General features: G+C 46.5%; 1 protein-coding gene across 1 annotated transcript in view; it reads left to right on the forward strand.

Moving 5' to 3' along the window:
• Positions 1–153, forward strand: part of LOC132243264 (putative ferric-chelate reductase 1) — a 32,676-nt gene extending 32,523 nt beyond the window's left edge. The window contains exon 13 of the transcript XR_009462388.1: positions 139–153. The gene's annotated coding sequence lies outside the window, so the exon portion shown is untranslated. The remainder of the gene's footprint in view (positions 1–138) is intronic.
• The last annotated feature ends 8,309 nt before the right edge of the window (positions 154–8,462 follow it).

The raw sequence follows: 8,462 nt of genomic DNA on the forward strand, positions 1-8,462 counted from the left end.
GACTTCAGTGGAGTTATTTATTTACTTTGGTATAACTGAAATATATTGTGTCTCCAAACAGCGAAGAATTGTCTTTAAAAACAACAATTGAGAAAGTGAATCAGGAAAATCAATGCTCTATGCTGTTGTCTCCCCCAGGGTGCAGGAGCCCATGCCATCATTGGATGCATTGTCATGATTCTTTCTTTCTTTCAACCAGTGATAGCTTTTTTACAGCCCTCTCTTCAAAATAAAAGGTCAGTAAAAAAAAAAAAAAAGACTCTTGAATCTGGGGCATGCTATAACAAGACTTCTGGGGTTTTATATTGTGCATCTTGCAGGTTGACGCACGTATCATTTATAGGTTTTTTAAAGGCAAATCTAAGTTAGATGATATTGGTTGGAATAAATGAGTGAATCCAATAAATAGTTTCTGGAATATGTACAGCCCTCTTTTTTGTGACAAAATAGAAATAATGGTAGTTAGCATTGACTTTCCGCCAGTCTTACAGATGATCTATGAAAAAAATCAGCTTTGTTTCTCTTGTTGCTTCTTAATCAAGGAGTTAAAGACATTTAAGGGTGTGGAGGTTTTCTCCTTCTCTGTTTTGTCTGTGCTGGAATGTAAAGCTTTTTTTTTTTTAACATTTCATTAATGTGTGCTTGTTAAGCAACTGTAAGGGAAAGGAACTGTCTATAGAACCTCAGTAATTAAACTATTCCTAAGAAAATGTACTTATCAAAAAGATACAACAACCCAATTGTTTCCATAAGCCTCTTGGAAGTCTTCCATCAAAATTTGGGAAGATCGGATATGATTTAACAGATTATTAAAAAAACAAATATTCTTAAAAGATAAATGGGGGTGGGGGGAGTAAAAGAAACAAGATCAGTTAAAAAAAAATGTCCTCTGCTTCCCTCTTGCTCTTTGAACATAAACGTAAGTGTCACCATCCTTCTGTGGTAGTGAGAGGTAACTTGCTTCCTCCTGTATCCTCAGCCAGCTTCTTTGTCCAGTAAGCATAGGAGGCTGCAGCTGTGGTTCATCTCCCATTCCCTCTCCTGCTCAACCCCATTCATTTTCACTTTGCTTGCCTATATCACATGAACCTCCCTGTTCCTTCAGTGCTGTGAGGCTGACTCTTGTCCTCCCTCATGACCAATGAGGGCTATTTTTTCATAACCCTGATAGCTCAGACTACCGTCCTGGCAGTCTCTGACTGGTGCAAGTAAAGTAAGTTGACAGGCTAGTGCATGTGCCTATGGCCTACCTCTGAGTAAATATAGTCCAGGCAAAATTAAATTATTGCATGGCAGATGATTGTTTCTAGAAGTCATGGCAGTCATTTATATAAGATTTTGAAGCAGTGCTCAGTGGATCCTGCCTTCCCTTTGATATAATGTGACACATTTTTCCTTAGGTCTGAGAGTCCTGTAGCAGCAAACTTGTAATTCATAAAAGGTTTCAGACATCTGAATATGTTGATTAACTCCTTATCATCCTTTCAAGCACAAGTTGGAATGGTGGCTCCAGTTCTTCATATCTTAGATTTACCTTTATGATAATTTTTCATCTCTATTCATTGAGCTGGGTCTTCTTCTTAGTTTGCTCTTACTACAACATGTTTCTACTAAAGCTGTACAGATAACTGACTTTCTGATTTATGTGCTGAACTAAACATTTAATACATCAGTTCAGATTAATCAGTTTTTCCATCAAAATATGAAACTGGAAAAAATGTTTAGTATGATACAAACTGAAACAGTTATTTTCATTTCTGGTACCTGTAGAAAAAGCCAACAAAATGAATGATTAAAATCACAGAACTGCAGTAGGGTTGGTAGTGGCAGAGCCAATGCTTGACCTGTAAATACTCTAATGCCTGTTGAGACCAAGAGCAGGTGAATAAGAATGTCTATGACTAGCATAATTGTTGGGATGCTCTACTAGGGAGGTGGGATATTTCTGTTCAGTTCCTACTTCAGTGAATGCTTGTTAGTACAAAATAGAACAACCTTATCAGTAAAGAGTGAAAGCGCCCCACCCAGAAAGAGCCTGGAGCTTTGTGGTTGATGCCTTCTCCTGGGAAGGCACATGATGTCAGTAGGGCTTTTGAGTGACAGGGTGAGAGAGAGGTTTGTTTATTGAAAGAAAGGAAAATAGATCTTGCAAAAGTGACATCTTCTGTACAGTGCAACAGCCATTCAGTAACTAACTGCAAACACACTTTTTTGAGGTGCATGCAAATTCCTCCTAGACGGACATAATACCGTATTTACTCAAATATTAGGACACCTTTTTTTCCCCCCTCAGCACAGGGGGAAAGCTCCTCATGTTACATTCACATTCAAGGAAGCCTCATTAAATACATTGTCTACCATTAAACTGCTGCCAAAAGCAATGTGTTTTCAGTTATGGAAACCAACTATGAAGTTGATTAAATTCAGACAACACTGAGCATAACTATGAAGTATGTGGCCCATATTGAGCAAACATACTGATGGGAACCTTATTTGTTTTGGGCCTTTAAAAAAAAAAACAGGTGAGTGTTCTCTCTACAGGGAGGTGGCATTGGCACTGGCCCTCGGGGTACTGCAATACTAGGCTAGCACTGGGGGGGCACACCTCCCCTTGGTGCCAAAAATGCTTGATTTTAGCCAAAACAGGTTAGTGCAGGCCATTTGAATATGATGTGTGGTAGTTCCAATTGTATGCAGCCCCCCCTCAGCGCCTACTCTTTATCAAGTCATAGTGAGCTGCTATATTGAATGCATTTCATCTTCCTCTTCACAGCCAAGCTGCACCTTTTTTTCCCATTTCCAATGATTTCTGTTTCTTCACCAGCCTTAAATGTCTGGTAAACATCACCAAATGGTGTCCCAAACAGTTCCCAGAATCCCTCTGTCACCCCCTCTCTCAGCCTGTCGCATATGATTAGTGCGCCCTGCTCTCCATGAGATGAAGCTGGACCAAGTTGCACTGTGCCTCATCTGCGTATACATTTGTGGAGGATCTGAGGACTCGTGACAAGGACACCCAGTTCCAGTCATGAATAAGGGTTTAATTAGCACATGCATCTTTTGTCGGGGGTATCTGGAGTATATGCACAAACTGAGCCGTGCTGAGCTGTGGAGTCACCATGGCTTGAAATTCTGTTGACTATGCTGGAGCCCAGCCCATTGAACTATTTGGTAACTCCTGAACCTTTTGGCTTCGGATAGTTTGTATTATATATAAGTAGGTACAAAAGTGCTACTTAAAAGTGTATTTGTAGAGTACCTGTGCTAAAACTTACAGCAGTTTTAGAAAAGGTGAACTGTATCAGTTCTGCATGAACTAAGTGATATGCAAATTACTACAGGTATGTTTATTTCAAGGTCAGTGTTTTCAAATTTGCTCCTTACTTACACATGCTCAGGAAGAGCGAGGTGCTTCAGGGGAAAAATTGTGTGGGGGGGGGGGACAGAGGGGAAAGGGCTTCAGGGGGAAGAAGTTGGGAGACAGAGGGCAAGGGGTCTACCCAACCCCCCAGATTTATTTTCCCTTCTGGAGAAGTGAGAGGGAGATATATTCAAGGCAAAACTCCAATAGTTAGATCCTGTACTTGGAAGATTATAACAAATGTATACATTTTCCAAATATAGAATCTACTTATTGGGGGATCAGCTTATATTCAAGAACATATAGTAACTGCATCATTTTAAAGGATGCCAATTCAAGGTGTTGTGGGGTAGTTATCATGTCTGTGTGATTTTGGGACTGATATATAAGTATTAGGGCTGTGCAAAGCTTTGGTAGCCAATTCGATTCAGAGGAGATTCGGCCCAATTTGGCAGCCAAATCTCCAAATCCAGATCAAATTGGGAGACCCATTCATCTCTCTGAATCGAATCGGAAGCCTCCGAATCAATTCAGAGATTCGGCCCTAGACTGTACAGGCAGGCACTAGGCAGTGCCAGCAGGAGCAGCTGTGGGAGCAGCTGGACAAGCCCAGGCTTCAGCCAGCAGCCCTAGGAGAAGCCGTGGCTCATCCAGCTGCTCATCCAGCTCCCCCATCCCCACTGGGGTGAGGCAAGGTGTGCTGGCATTCCCAGGAGAAGCCACAGGGGCTGGGGGGAATGATCAGGGAGCTGGGGGGTCAAACCAGAAGCTGGGGGGAAGCCCCTGATCATTCCCCGAGCCCCCAATCATTCCCCCCAGCTCTTGGTTTGATTCCCGAGTTCCCGGTTTGATCCCGCAGCTCCCAAATGTTTCCCCAGCTCCCTGATCATTCCTCCCAGTCCCCACGGCTTCTCCCGGGGCTGCCAGCATTGCCTGCCTCGCCCTGGCGGGGGGGGGCAGCTGGGGAAGCAGTTGGATGAGCCGTACCTTGAGCCAGCAGCCCCAGGAGAAGCTGCAGGGGCTGGGAGGAATGATCAGAAAGCTCGGGGATTGAATCGGGAGCTGGGGGATCAAACCAGGAGCTGGGGGGAATGATCAGGGGCTTGGGGAACAAACAGGGGCTTCCCCTGAGCTCCTGGTTCAATTCCCCAGCTCCCTGATCATTCCCCCCAGCCCCTGCGGCTTCTCCCAGAGCTGCCAGCACTGCCTGCCTTGCCCCGGCAGAAGGGCAGCCAGGGGAGGAGCCGGAGAAGCTACAGCTTCTCCTGGGGCTGCTGGCTCACGCCAGGGCTCATCCAGCAGCTCCCCCAGCTGCTCCCACTGGCATTGCCTGTCTGTATAGTCTATGACCAAAATAAGTTTTGGTGCCAAATATTTTTGGATTTGGGCAAATCAAATCTGGACAGTCATGAACGCTGCGTGCCTCCGGAGGCTGCGGGGGGCACAGCAAACTCTCACAGGCAGCAGCAACCCTGTTGGCAGTGGGAGCGTGGTGGCAGCAAGTAGTGAGCATCCGCAGGCAGCTGTGGTCCCATCAGCAGCAAGAGCGCGGGGTGGTGAGTGCCCACGGGTGGTCAGCGACCACCCACAGATGCCACTGGTAGCATAGGTGGTGGCCAGTGGCAATCGGGGACCACCAGCAGATGCCACCAGCAGTGTTGGGGGGAGGGGGGAATGGTGAGCGGTGACCACCCACAGGCACCGCTGGCAGTGTTAGCAGTACCTTTTTGCAGGGGTTGCACCACCAAGCTCAGGGCGTGCATGTGCACCCGTGTGCCCCCTGTACGCGTCCCCAATGGGGGCAATGATTCAAATCACCAGATCGAATCACTGTCCCTCCGAATCCAAAGTGAATACTTTCTGCTTCGCACAGGAATAATAAGTATGCTGCAGGTATAGCAAAGCCGCTCCAACTACCCCTGCTTCATTTGGGATCAAAGTCACAGGTTCATGTATTTGTAACAGTGAGATCGTAGCAGCCAATATATGCACCCAGATGGCAGCTCATCTACCTCTTTTAAAGCATCTAAAACCTTTATTTGTCCACTCCCTAGGTGACATCTGTCTTTGCTGGCTTTGATTTGAAAAATTATCTACTGTAACCTATTAACCCTATAAACCAACACTAGTATTGCTCTGATGTGTTTATGGTCTCTTAGGAGCTTCAGAAAATATTTTTGGTGTTTTAGGTATTGCACATTTTGTATGTTCATTTTTAAAGTAAAATTCCAGTGCATCATACTACTGTCACGTAAAAGAAAGACTATATTTAATGCACCATTTCTATTGTACTACAGGAGATTTATTTTTAACTGGTTTCATGCTCTAAATGCTCTCATCATAAAGGTTCTGGCTGGTAAGATGATGTTTTAATATTTTAAATGTGCTTATAACACTATGGTCTCTCCTTTGGTGTTTCCATAATAGTAACTAAAATTAATTTTAACATTATTGAATTGAAGTTATCCTTTTTAATATTATTCATCCTACTGATTAAATTGTCAGATGAGACAGGAAGCAGAATCAGGGTTTTACCTAAACTAATTTTGCAAAAAGTGTATGTGCTTTCTACAGAACATTCTGACTTCATTTTAAAAAAACTTGAATACCCAACAGCTGGAATATCTGGGGTGTATACTGAAGTTAGCACAATTCCTGCTGTGTGTATCAGTTTATTGGTCTCATGCCCCAACTTTCTTTTATTAGTCATGTTTCCCACTTGATTAGAACCTGACATTCCAATAATGCACCAAGAGGAGAGGTCCTAGTGCTGCATTATGAAAATTGTAGTCTGATCTTGATCTATAGAGCAGACGGGGGGCTTGAGAAACCTAGATACAACTCTGGTGCCTCAGCATCCTGGATGCTGAACAATTTCCCTTGCTTCTTTCTTTGAATAGTTTACCAAAAACTCAGATATTTTTTATAGTTTCATATTTTCATAGTTGGTAGGGTTAGAAGGGACCTGAGGAGATCATCTAGTCTGACCCCCTGCCGTGGCAGGAAAGAGTACTGGGGTTAAACGACCCCGGCCAGATGTTTGTCCAGCCTCCTTTTAAAGACCCCCAGGGTAGGAACCAGCACCACTTCTTTTGGAAGTTGGTTCCAGGTCCTAGCTGCCCTGACAGTGAAATAGTGCTTCCTAATGTCTAGCCTGAAACTACCCTCCGCTAGCTTGTGTCCATTGTTTCTTGTAACTCCCGGGAGTGCTCGGGGGAACACGGACTCTCCCAATGCCTGCTGGTCCCCTTGACTAGTTTGTAGACTGCCACTAGATCCCCTCTCAGCCTTCTCTTTTGGAGGCTGAACAGGTTCAGGGTCCCTCAGCCTCTCCTCATAGGGCCTGCCCTGCTGACCCCTGATCATGCAGGTGGCCCTCCTTTGGACCCTCTCCATATTAGCCACATCCCTCCTGAAGTGCAGCGCCCAGAACTGGACGCAGTACTCCAGCTGCGGCCTGACCAGTGTCGCATAGAGGGGGGGAGGATCACCTCCTTGGACCTGCTTGAGATGCATCTGTGGGTGCACAACAAGATATGGTTGGCCTTCTTGACTGTGTCCCCACACTGTCGGCCCATGTTCAATGATGACTCCAAGATCCTTTTCTGTCTCAACACTGGCGAGAAGGGAGTTCCCCAGCCTGTAGGTGTGCCGCTCGTTCTTCCTCCCCAGGTGCATTACCCTGCACTTGTCAGTGTTGAACTCTATCCTGTTCTCTTCGGCCCACCCTGTAACCTGTCTAGATCCATTTGCAGCCTGTTCCTTCCTACTAGCGTACCCCCTTCACCCCACATCTTAGTGTCATCTGCAAACTTGAACAGGGTGCTTTCTACCCCCTTGCCCAAGTCACTGATGAAGATGTTGAATATTGCGGGCCCAAGGACCGAGCCCTGGGGAACCCCACTGCTCACATCCCTCCAGGTCAAATAAGACCCATCCACCACCACCCTCTGGGTGCGGCCCTCCAGCCAGTTCATGACCCATCTGACCGTGTAGGCGTCAACACCACTGTCTCCTAGTTTCTTACTGAGAATGGGGTGAGACACCTTGTCAAAGGCCTTCCTGAAGTCCATAAAGACTATATCCACTGCGACACCTTCATCCAAGGACTTGGTGACCTGGTCATAGAAGGCCACTAAGTTGGTTTGACAAGACCTGCCCCTAATGAACCCATGCTGGTTACCCCCGAGCATAACCTCCCCTGCTGGCCCTTCCTGGACATGTGCCAGGATAATTCTTTTGAAAAGCTTCCCCAGGACCGAGGTAAGACTCACAGGCCTATAGTTCCCTGGGTCCTCCTTCCTCCCTTTTTTGAAGATGGGGACCACATTGGCCCTTTTCCAGTCCTCCGGCACATCGCCCTAGCACCATGAGTGCTCATAGAGCTGTGCCAGAGGTCCCACAATGACCCCTGCTAGTTCCTTCAGCACTCTGGGGTGGAGATCATCAGGACCTGTGGATTTAAATACATCTAGTCCCTCCAGAAGTTCCCTGACAAGGTCCTCATTAACCCTCAGCCTGGGTGTGCCACACACAGGGCCCTCGGGGGGGCCAGTGGGGGAGATATCTGGGTCCCTCCTCAGAAACACGGAGGCAAAGAAATTGTTGAATATGTCAGCTTTACCGTTAGGTGAGATGACCAGATTTCCTAGCATGTCCTGCAGAGGCCCCACGTTACTTGGCACCTTCTTTTGCCCCCCTATGTATTTGAAAAAGGACTTCTTGTCCTTGATCTGGGTCGCTAGTCCCAGCTCCATTTCTGCCTTGGCCTTTCTGACCGCCCCCCTACATTCCCAAGCTACCGAGGTATAGCCCTCTCTTGTGATGGCCCCTCCCTTCCAACGGGTGTACGCCTCCTTTTTTGTTTGGCGACGTTCCCGGATGCTGTTGGTGAGCCATGGGGGCCTTTGCGCCCCCTTGCCCCCCTTTGATTCGTGTAGGGATTACTTCCCTTTGAGCTTGGAGGATCGTCTCCTTAAGGAGTGACCACTCCTCCTGGACACTCGACTCCCTCCACCTCTGGGACCTCAGTGCTTCCCCAACTAGTATTCTTACCTCATTAAAGTCCACCCTCCTGATGTCAAGGGCTGCTGCCTTGCTG

Source organism: Alligator mississippiensis, chromosome 5 (assembly GCF_030867095.1).
Source record: "Alligator mississippiensis isolate rAllMis1 chromosome 5, rAllMis1, whole genome shotgun sequence".
In the NCBI taxonomy this organism is placed as follows: domain Eukaryota; kingdom Metazoa; phylum Chordata; order Crocodylia; family Alligatoridae; genus Alligator; species Alligator mississippiensis.